An 11,965-nucleotide genomic window follows, 5' to 3' on the forward strand; every position below is an offset into this window, starting at 1 on the left:
CATACTAAACATGAGATACGTCAGAGGTAGAACTGGTGGAGTGAGGTCATTTGATTAAGTTTTTTCTGAAAATGTGTGGGTAGAATTCTTCAATTTCCATTTCTCGACCTTTCAGCTTTTGAAGATGGACTAATTTGGATTTTTTCAGTGAAATTATTTGACATGAGTCCAACTTAAAATGTAAAAATAGAGCGTTTGTGTCCAGTAGTGCAACCTTTCTAAGAGTTCATAAGCTGCAGCTAAAGATGTTATTAATACAGCATTTTCTGAACTTTTATATACAATACCATTCAAAAGTCTGGGGTCACTTCATATTTTTTAATGAAAACTCACACTTTTCATTCATTCATGTGCTAACATCTTTGCACAATTTTTTCTAATCATCAGTTCGCCTTTCACCACCATTAGCTAACACAATGTAGCATTAGAACACAGGAGTGATGGTTGCTGGAAATGTTCCTCTGTACCACGATGTAGATATTCCATTAAAAATAAGCTGTTTCCACCTAGAATAGTCATTTACCACATTAACAATGTCAAGACCGTATTTCTGATTAATTTAATGTTATGTTCACTAAAAAAAAATGTTTTTCCTTTCAGAAATAAGGACATTTCTCAGTGACTCCAAACTTTTGAATGGTAGTGTATGCTATAAAAGCTATTCGTAAATAATGTTAGCTCATTTTGTATTTTCAAGTGGTAAAGACTTGACTGGTTCATTGACAGTTCATTGATATTTGGTGACAACGCAGTTACTGATATTGGTAATCCATTAAAGACGCACCCACAGTTAAGATCCTCCACAGTCCTTTCCAGCAGCCTCAATACTAAAACCACCTGTCATACATTGTGCAGGTTCAGTGTATTTTTACACTATGAAAGTACAGGGTGTCCCTAAAATCTGGACACATAGGAAATCTCATTAACTACATAATTTTTTGCCACCCCAGATTACAGATGACTGTCGAAAGAAGAAAGAGTTAAACTGGTACTTCTCAGTGGACATGAAGGATGGACATATTGAAAGATAGCAGATGAATTAAATGCATCATCCAAGGATGTCATCATCAACATGCCATCGTTTTCCACGGTGGTGAAGGTGGTTAGAAAGTTTAAAGAAATAGACAGTGTCATGGACAAACCCCGATCTGGATGATCAAATGTATCAGCCGAAACTGAAGAATTGGTCCTGGCTAAAATTCATACTAGTCCCAAAAGTCACTGCCCTATAACCCTATTTTTCAATTTAATCTGTGGAGGCAAAAAAAAAGTTATAGTGAAATGTCCTCTGTGTCCAGACTTTAGGGACACCCTATAGAAGCTTTATTTATTAATGACTTAACAAAAAAGCACTCAGAGAGCATAGTACTCCGCCAAGGCTGCTCAGTCGTATCATCTCCGACAGCTAAAATCTTAAAAAAAAGTGGTAGTAATCACAGCAACATAGAATGCAACCATTTAAAGTACCCACATACAAAATTACCTTGCTCTGAGCACAGGCATGCGTTATACATGTGTATATTATGTACAGATACTGAATCGTGTGACCTAAATATGTAGCGGGTGGCAGGAATTGATGGGACTCGGAAACACCCCCACCATTTCATCAGTTGTTCCTTGTATCATCTCCGATATGTCCCAATAAGTCCGTAGTGGTGGATTTGTAGTAGGATTGCAATCATACGATCGTCAGCAGACAGCTAGTGTTCACTTGTTGTCATAGTTACAGTAATGCCGTGCCACTATCTCACAATGTGCTACAACTTGGCTCTGAAGCTGCAACAAAAACAGGGAGACAACAACAGGGTGGTGACGAAAAAAGGGTTTTATTGTAATGCAACCAAGCCAACAAGGTGTACTAAAAAAAAACACCAACCAAACCAAAACCCAGGCTGCTGGAGCTCCAGAAGGAAGCAGCTCCTGTCAGAGCCCCCCAATGCTAGAAATGAGGGAGACTTTATGTAGTTTGAGCCACTTGATCCCAGGTGTGGCTCAATCAGCTGACGACCCTCAGCTCCTGAACAGGCACACCTGCTGTCCAAGTGGAGGGTCGTCACAAATGACACAGAAATCTTTAACAAATCCAAATCGCATCACTGCCAAAATCTAATCACTGGGTCCTTGTGTCATTTCTGACCTTCCCTGAAATTTTCATCAAAATCCATTTATCCATTTTTGCGTAATGTTGCTAACAGACAGACGGACAGACACCAGTCCTTGGCGGAGTAATGAATTAGCAGTAATTAAGTCTTTTAAAAATATGCAGAATAGAAGCTTCAGTGGAACCATCACAAAAACGTCAATTATCATTTTCCCTCCAGGTCCAGTAGGAGTGCAGCTGCTGCTCAGGTCCACTTACCTGAGAAACACAAGATCCACACTGCAAAAAATGCTCCCTCCAACCAACACTCCGTCCCGTGGTTCAGTCCTAAAGCTGCTGAGGCACGATGTTTTTTGCAGTGTGGCTCTCAGCTCCTCCCTCTCCGTGTCACAGGGATTACAGTCGGTACCTCTGCTATGAGCGCTCATCTAGGTGCGTGTTGATCCAAGAAGAAACTCTGCTGTCCTTTACTGAACGGCTCGTTGTTTCCGGGCAGCTCCTGTCTCAGTAGAAACACACTGATGTGCGCCACTGCTGCGTCTCAGACAGCCGCTCCAAGTCACTTCAAAGTCTTCTATGAATCCCTAAACTGCGAAGAAACTGCGTTATGTCAACTTTTATGGAAATAAGTGATTAACCGAGAGCTTCTGACTTTTTGAGCACTGATCGGGATAAAAAGGGCTGCAGTGGAGGCGAGGTGAGTGTTTGTGCGCACTTTATCCGATTATCTTCACTCAGGCAGTTTGTTGTGTGATCACTTCGTGGAATCGAGTTGAGTGGTCTGTCCTCACTGGCTGGTATTTCAAATCAAATCCCTGTTCTAATACATTTACAGTCATCTTATGGCGAACACCTGCTGCACAGACACACACTGTGATAGCTATGAGAGATTAACCCTTGTGTTGTCCTAACATTCTGCTTGCTCCCCTTGTCCTGAGCCTCTAAAATAAAACAGCTTAATTGAATTTTCAACCCAAAATCTATTTTACATGAAGAAACAACCTGCCATGCATCACACATTTGTGAATGTCTCTGTTTTCCCTCCTCAGAGGACAAATACTGTATTTAATCAGTGAACACCACTCATTTTTATTACATCACACATGTTATAACTATTTTCCTTACTAAAGTAGAAGTTTATATCACTATTATTGCTGCTAAAGGTACTGCATAGATGGAAACATTATTTGTTTAGAGACATAGCCCTTGTATACCCTAAGAAAGAACCAAAAATGTGCAGAAAGTAGCTTTTAATGCATGTTCTGAAGGGAAACAACAGTTTGCTTTATTCTATACAGTGGATTTCAGCTACAGAAGCTCAACTACTAAATACTAGCCTTCTCTCATCTTATAAATCATTGCTTCTGCCCACAAGGTGTATAGTCTACAACAGTTAAAAGAATAAAATAAAATAATTGATGCAAAACAAAAACATGAAGAATGTATTAAACTCTAATTAGCATATGTAGGACAGAATGATCAGTGTGCGTGCATGAACTTTGCAAATTTGTTTCTCACATGTGCAGCTCACAGTATTTGTTTTTATAGTTTTACCTCCTGGATGTCTAAAAAAAAATCAGATCTGTGACCTACTGGGCACTGAAAACTAAAAACTGCACTCATGGCTTCAGCAAAGAGCCAAGTGGGGCTGTTTTTGCAGACAGAGCTTGACTTTTTCCAATGGTGGAGTCACTTTAGGAAAAGTCCTCAAATTTCAAGTTGGCAAGGGGTCATTTAGAGGTTTTCTCTGGTAGTAAACATAGTTCCTGGGTCATTTTTTATCCCCAACTAGGGTTAAAGGGAGTAGATGGAGACAGTACTGAACATTTCTGCCTGATAGCAACTCCAGTAAAACCTGTGGGGGAGAAAATCTGTGTTATTATCTGGAAGTACACAAAAAACTGCTGCACTGAACAAACAGTGAAGCCAACCTATATACATTATAGCTTTTGATAACTGCCATTTTATTCACTGTCCAACCTCAATGTTTTAATTCAGCTTCTCAGCAACATGTTTGTGTCTGCAACTGAGACGAACAAGACATTTGAAGACATCACTGTGGTCAGTGGGATTATTACAAGCAAAGTAAATTAATTGATAAGGAAAGTATTCAGTGTTGCAGCCCTGATACAGACTTGACTCCATTTTCCATCATTCAGATCTTCAAAATAAGGATCTGCCGTGGTGAACATGGCTAAATATAAGGCCATTTGTTTCATTGAACTATTATTGTGAAATTGTAATATAATACTTATTACAAAATGCAAGTCGTCTCTTGACCGAAAGTTCACCAATGAATGAAACGTGTGAAGGTTTGTCTCATGGTACACTGGTCTGTCTTCATGTCTTCTCAAATGCATTTAGCAGAAAACAATCCTCGGGCACCACAACGAACTTTGGTCAACTTTTTTCTACATTTTTTTAAATTAATGTTGGAAAAGTTTCACGCCATCCTGGATGAATTTCTATTATGGACAAAATCTTAGACAATATCTACAATTTTTTTTTGACTCATTCTGGACACATTTGTTGAAATTCTGTACACATTTCAATTCTTCTGGACAAAATCTGAGTCATTTTCAATCATTTTTTCACTCATTCTGGACACGTTTTTATAAATTCTGGGCAGGCTGTGAGTCATTTTTTGGCACATGCTCAGTGATTGTGTCATTTTGTACAAATTCTGGATCACTTTCAACAATTTTCGAGTCATTTTGCTGAAACTCAGTTTTTGTCACTCCCGGTTTTGTATCCCTGGTCATCCTGCAGCGTCACTCACTTTATCTGTCAGGTTTAAATCACCTTTAATGAATCAGAGGCTGTCACACACCACTGTACAGGGCAGGATAGCAGGATGCCACGTTGAAGCCTCCAGAAGAAGTGTCCAGTCTTCTGACCACCTGATGATCACTGGTTGATAATATTTGGTTCTCACTGGCTTCCAGAGCAGCTTCGTTTCCAGCCCGGCCCTCCACTCCTCCCTGAGTGTAATGAGCACTAATGGAAACTCTATTTTTGGCTAAGTCCACTGAAAGATTAAGGATATTATTAATGCATGCATATATAAATTTCATGAAGGAGTGAACGATGGAAGCCTGGAAAGAGATGACGGTGACCGAGATAAAAAGGCTATTAATAGACAGATATGGTCGAGGCTCTGTGACAATTGGTTGGCTGAGATTTAATGGATTATTGTATTATAATTCAGTGAGTGCATGCTCTGAACCCCACTGACAACCCAGTGAGACGCCTGCAGCCTTGGAGGCGTCCTGCCAGTAATCAGGTTACTTCAGCTGGCAAGGAAACAAGGATAGTAGTGAAGTTTTCTTAGATATTATGGCAGATTCATAAAAGGAAACCTTTTGTCACAGACGGAGCACAGGTGAACCTGGATGAATCAGAGTCTTATTTAAATTAGCGTTTTAACAAGGTGATGACTATAAACGGAGCAATTACAGATTTCAGATGAGCAGTATTCTGTCTTGTTTTGATGTCCTAAAAGAGTGGACAGTCATCACTGCAAACAGTAGGTAAGAGAAGCTAAAAGAAACTATAGAAAATGCATTAAATATTAATGGCACATTAGACCGGAGAGTCCAATCAACGGTGCTGCTCCTGCTGCTGTAAGTACTCCATCAAATGAGCACACACTGCTGACTCATTGCAGCCCGTTTATTATAGTAGATCCACAAACCACACTGAACTCCACACAAACGATGACCTTGTGTTAAGCACAACTTCATCAGGTCAACGCAACCTCACCTTTACAGGTGTTAGATCCCATATTGTCCATAGTTCTCAGAATTGTCTATGCTTGCTTGTTCAAATAGGTTGACAGAAAATAGCTAAATATCAGATTATATTTCACAAATTTATTCAAAGGCTGTAGTACTGTACACATTTTTATTACCAGATTCACTGTTTTCTGTCAAATGTTGGCAAAAGACATGAATGCATTCAATTTTCCAGTCACAGTTTTCCTGTTTCTTTATTATATTTTGTGTTACAACAGGCATTGTCTTTGTTATTTGCATGACTTAGCTCCATCCAAACATCAGACTGTAGTGGTAATAACCCCAATGTCACACAGAAACGCTTACCTGTGCCTCTTCAATAAAGCATTTTTGTTTTATCCACTTCAAAAACCAGACTTTGGTCACATTGGCTTTATTTCCTTTTGTTAACGTTATGTTTAGTGGAAAACAAAGAAGAGCCTGTGAATAAGGAAAGAGGAACTTTTCAGACTTACGAGATATAGTACAGAGTTTCAGAAGGTATTCAGTCCTCATTGTCTTTCTACACACTTTATTTTGTTGGAGATTTACTTTAAGATATTTTGTTGGATTTATTTGACAGGTTAGTTGAGCGGCAGCCAGGAAAGTAAGGAGAAGAATGGGGGGTAGACCTGCAGCAAAGGGCCGTGAACTGGAATCAAACCCAGGCCACTGCGTTGGGGACTATAGCCCCTGTTTATGGGTGTCCCGCTCAGCCAGCTGAGCTAGCTGGACGCTGGAGATTTATTTTAAATGGATAAGATTGGAATTTTCTTTCAAGCTACACTCAATAAACCATAATGATCTAGTGAATGTTTTAGAAACCTTTGCACATTGATTACAAATGAGAAACTGAATTATTGTGATGCTGAAAGGTGAACCATCATCCCACTCTCAGGTGGCTGCACTCTTTTCAATAAGCCTGTCTTCAATTCCATTCATTCTTCCCTTTGTTCGGACCAGTTTTCCTGTGCCTGTTGCAGAGAAACACCCCGATAGCACCACCGTGCTTAACTGTGGGTTGTTAGCGTGTGATGAGTTACATTTTTGGCTAATCAGACTAGAGATGTTATGTCCTCACGGTCTCACAGTCCTTCAAATAACGTTTTACAATCTCCAAGCATTCCTGTGTCTTCATTTATCTCTTACTCAGAGTGACTTAAAACTTGCTGCTCTACTAAACAAGAAAAGCACTCAGAGGCTGCCCGATGTTGTATCATTTCTGGTGGCTGAAATCTTAAAAAAAAAAAAAAAAAGTGTGGCCATTTATTATAGATGTACTCACAAACAAAATGAACTTGCACTAAGCAGCAGCATGTTATACATGTGTACGTTATATACGGATACAGAATTGTGTGATCTACAGCAGCAGGAATTGATGGGACTTGGAAACACTCCCTTGATTTTATTAATTGTTCCCTGTATGAATTCCGACAGATAAGTTCCAATAAATCTGCAGTGGTGGATTTGTACGAGAATCGCAATCATGTGATCATCAGCAGGCAGGAGCATTCACTTGTCATAGTTACACTGATACTGTGGCGCTATCTCGAAATGATCCAGAAGTCTTTAACAAATTTGTGCATCCAGACTATAAGCCGCATCACTGTCAAAATCTAATGAGGTGGTCCTTGTGTCATTTCTGACCTTCCCTGAAAATTTCATCCAAATCCATTATTCCCTTTTTGAGTAATTTTGTGCTCAGACAGATTAATAGACAAAAGTTAGCCAATCGTCACATAACTCCGTTGTGTTCCTTGGTGGAGAAAAAGTCTAATTGACAGAGGATTGCTGAGATGGTCATCCTTCCAGCAGGTTCTCCATCTCTGCAGAGTAACTGTGGGTTCTTGGTGTCCTCCTCTGTTCATTTTTTTTGGCTGGCCTTTAAGAACATACCTGTGGTTCCAAACTCCTTCTGTTCCATAATTATTGTGGCCGTTGTGCAAACCCTATTTGACACCCTATGCCATCAGATAAATCCTTGGACCTAACAGCTTGGTTTTTATCCTAACCTGTACTATGGATTGTGGGACCCTATATAGAGTGGTGTGGATTCAGTCCAGTCAGTTCAGTTTCTTTTCTAAGATTAGATTCAATTCTAAACAGATTTTAAGAAATAAAGAATAGAGGAGGCAGCAAAAGCAACAGACCGCATCTATCTCCAGGCTTTTGTAAATGAGAGACAATATGCTTTCACTTAGTCGTCGTGTGTTATTGAGGGTAGATTGATGTTAGAAATGACAAGTTTATTCAATTCATTCTTTTTACACAATGCAAAAACTGCACAGCGATAGAAAAGTGAAGCTGGGGACTGAGTGGTTCTAGTTCACCTCGTGATGACCACAGCTCTGTGATGATAGCACCATGGTTACGCAGAGAGACAATAGGCCAACCTGGCTGGAATAAGGCCGCCGTGATTTCAGCTCCAGTTGGCCCTTGTTTGAGGACAGGGTCAGGATGTGAAGGCTGGAAATCTGCCAGCTCCTCTGAATCCAGCAGAAAACCTCCCTCAGGCGGGGGAGTTTCCATATAACAAGCACTCAGCAATGGGAGGATACAGATCTACAAGGTGGACGCACAATATTTCCTGTTTATAGATTTAGGTTAGCAGTAAATCCCCACACTAATCTTCACATTCAGACAATGAGGACACCAAGTGGTATACAGTGTATGACAACAAAACTGTGATGTCTCTCATGCACCTGAAGATGACATACCCATTAATGTTACAGTCATTTATCAAGTTCTCTCAGATGCCAAAAAGTCTGTTTTAAAGAGAAGTAGAGAAGTTCCTGAAGCGTACTTTCATTTAGCCATCTCTCCAGACTGAAGTTTTGTTTCTTTGCTTTGCTCATAAATGTCCACTCACACCTTAATTTAAAAGCCGATATCACTTTGTAATTTAGCGATGCACATTGCAAAATCAAGCTGACAATCTTGAAAATATACTGAATGACGAAGGAGCCATAGTCTGTTAATCTACATACAGTTCAGGTAATGAGTTTGTGTTACTGTCTTTAGCAGAAATCCTTGCATTTAGACCATTTGATGACCAAAAGTGTCTAATACACTAAGTGCAAGAAATTCTAAAAAACAAAAACAGGTTAAAAAATTGCATTGCTGTTTTCACTCTCAATTTTGGCACTGGTGATTTTCCTTTTACTGCTGACTAAACTTCTTTTTTTAAGCACCAGAAATTCCTGTATCCAGAAAAAACCTTATGCTGAGAAGGAGGAGCCTTAATATCTCTGGTCATCTCTAAACTTTTCATCCAGCACTTTCTCCATGCAGGTTTTATGTAAAATGAATGATCTTTCCTTCAGTCTTGCAGTGTATAGTACGATTGTTTGTCATCATGCAAACGTGCTAAACTAAGGTGATAAACATAATAAGCCTTATTGCCATCTTGCATGTTACCACACATACATCTTCCACAAGTGTAGACCTTAGATCAAACAATGTTAAATTTCCACAGCAGGAAAAGCACAGTCATGATAACAATGGCTGCACTCCACTCAGAACATGCCCTGCTATTGTGTAAACTGGTTTACTGTCATAGATTACTGGGGTACCTAATGGAACCGAGCCATCATTATTTTCCATCAGTGCTTTTCTTGCTGTGGCAAGTCAGATTGTCCTGCTGTGAAAAGGGGTCTGTTGCTGGATATCAATACAGCCTCAAATAGCTGCTGTAATGTGATGGTGATTGGAAATTCTTTCTTTTAATTTTTTTTTGTTTGTTTGTTTGTTTTGCATCCTAGAATCTTGATATGGAAACATTGTTTTAGCTGTGCGCAGACACGTTCAGGGCCACAGATTTAGCCTAGTCCCCTGCCATGTTGTAAGTATGTCTTCCTAGAGATAAATACAAAGGCGCAGTTTGTGTTTGTTGGGATCGGTGACCAGGAAACTGACCCTTGTCTGTCTTGGGAAATTACCATTTATTGCAGCCTCTTATCAAAGAGATTTAAAAAAAAATAAAATGTTGGACAATTATTTCAGTTGAGTTTAGTTATCAGCTTCAGGATGAGATTTATTTTCTCTCCTTATCCTCAAAGTTGGTCAGATAAAGTTAGCAAACCATGGAGAGGGATCCAGTGGGACCAACAGTGTAAATGCCAAGCCAAAGGGCTTGTTGATTTGCTACACCAGCCTTCTGCACAGCCAAACTGACACACATTTTGGGGCTGCATGTGGAAGGGTCTTCACAGGCTTGCATAAATTACTTATTTCACATTGCTATAAACTCAAGCAGATCTTTGTTTTCTTGCAGAAACTTTAACACTGGCCTTCGATAGTGCTACTCTGTTCTGCTCCACTGGGAGGACTTGGTTCATCCATGCACCATCTGTTCTATCTGTGAATTTTGTACATGCACACTGGTGCCAGCATGTATCTACTGGCTCTTGTAATGCTATTGCATTACACCATGGACGCTGACCTCCAGAGACTCTGCAACTCTTGCGAACTTGGGAAGGTGATGAAATTTAGGTCATTTGAATCCTCCTGAATACAAATGCAGAAAAAATACACTACCATTCAAAGTTTGGGGTCACTCAGGCAATTTCATGTTTCATGAAAACTCACACTTTATTCATAAGCTAACATATCGCCAAGGGTTTCTAATCATCAGTTAGCCTTTCAACACGTTAGCTAACACATGTAGCATTAGAACACAGGAATGATGGTTAATTGAACATCAATTAATGATGTTCAAGACTGTCTTTCTGATTGATTTTAATGTTACGTTCATTGAAAAAACTGCTTTTCTTTCAAACATAAGGACATTTCTAAGTGACTCTAAACCTTTGAATGACAGTGTACAAATCTACAACAATCTGCATACAGGCTAAATTTCTCCTTTACATTGGCAGTAGTGTTCACACACAGAAGATGTAGATGCACATGTATAGAACGGAATTCCTTGAGCAGACTCAAAATGGACTAGCGAGTAGTACAATACAATGACTGCCTGATGTTTGCAGCTGTCTGAGTGTGCGTCCCAGTACGATCAAGGCTTAACACTACTTGAAAGGGATAATTGTGACCCCACTAGCAAACTCCAGTGACACTTTCAGTTGCCCCTCAGTGTGTCCTACCGGTGCCCTTCAAGATATTGTCTAGAAAGCCTCTCAAAGAAATCAATGAAATCTCTCTGAAGGTGTAGCTTTTTAACCCATAAGAACCAACGGTGACACCCAGTGTAACAGCATTTTGAGTGCCCCCAGTTTCTTCCTATTAAAGCTTTATGGTTTGACCTTAACTCATTAGTTCTTTAAGGAAAAATGGGTCTGGGTTCTTATGGGTTAAGACAGCTGCTTGATTTAACATCTGGCAGGGAGGTTTAAGATTCACTCTTGACTTTGACTCAAATGCTCAGAACATGTGAATTATCTGAACCCTTCTTTTCAAGCCGTGTAATCTATCAACTGTTCACCCACTGAGATTTATGTAATTGCCATGACAACTAAATAAGCATATGAAGGTGATCACAATGACTTTGCTACAGTCAGCCTGACATAGTGCTTTTGTCGTCCATTTTATGAGGATTATATTCAAATTCATGTTTTGATTTTACAGACACAATACTGATAATGAATACTTTTCAGAGTGACCACTGATTTAAAGTCATTAGATAAGGAAGTCATCGAAGGTGTTTGCTGGGATGTTGAATACCTGTTGAAATGGTGCCGTGACAACAGAAAGATCCTTCAGGTCGCATACTTACACTGGGACCGTTTCCAAGTATCTCGATTTATTTATAGAAGTTATATAAATAACATACTACAGATTAGTGAAGCTAAACTCAGGCAATCTAAATGTGATTGTAAGTTACTCCATGCAAAAGTAAAAAAAAAACAAAAAAAAACACAAGATGTCTTGAAGGACTGTGAAAATTAGACAAGGCATTGCACATTCTTTTCCAGAGAGTCATTAAAAGCATTACTTTCTGTTGCCAAGAGATTTTTAACTGGCACCAAGGCAACAAAGCTTTTCTCTGAGCATTTAAAGGGCAACATGCTGTCTCCCTCTGACTCCTGCTTTTTTTTTTATTCATTTATTTTTTCACAGATGTCCAACATGTTAAAGG

This window comes from Acanthochromis polyacanthus, chromosome 17, assembly GCF_021347895.1.
Source record: "Acanthochromis polyacanthus isolate Apoly-LR-REF ecotype Palm Island chromosome 17, KAUST_Apoly_ChrSc, whole genome shotgun sequence".
Classification (NCBI taxonomy): Eukaryota; Metazoa; Chordata; class Actinopteri; family Pomacentridae; genus Acanthochromis; species Acanthochromis polyacanthus.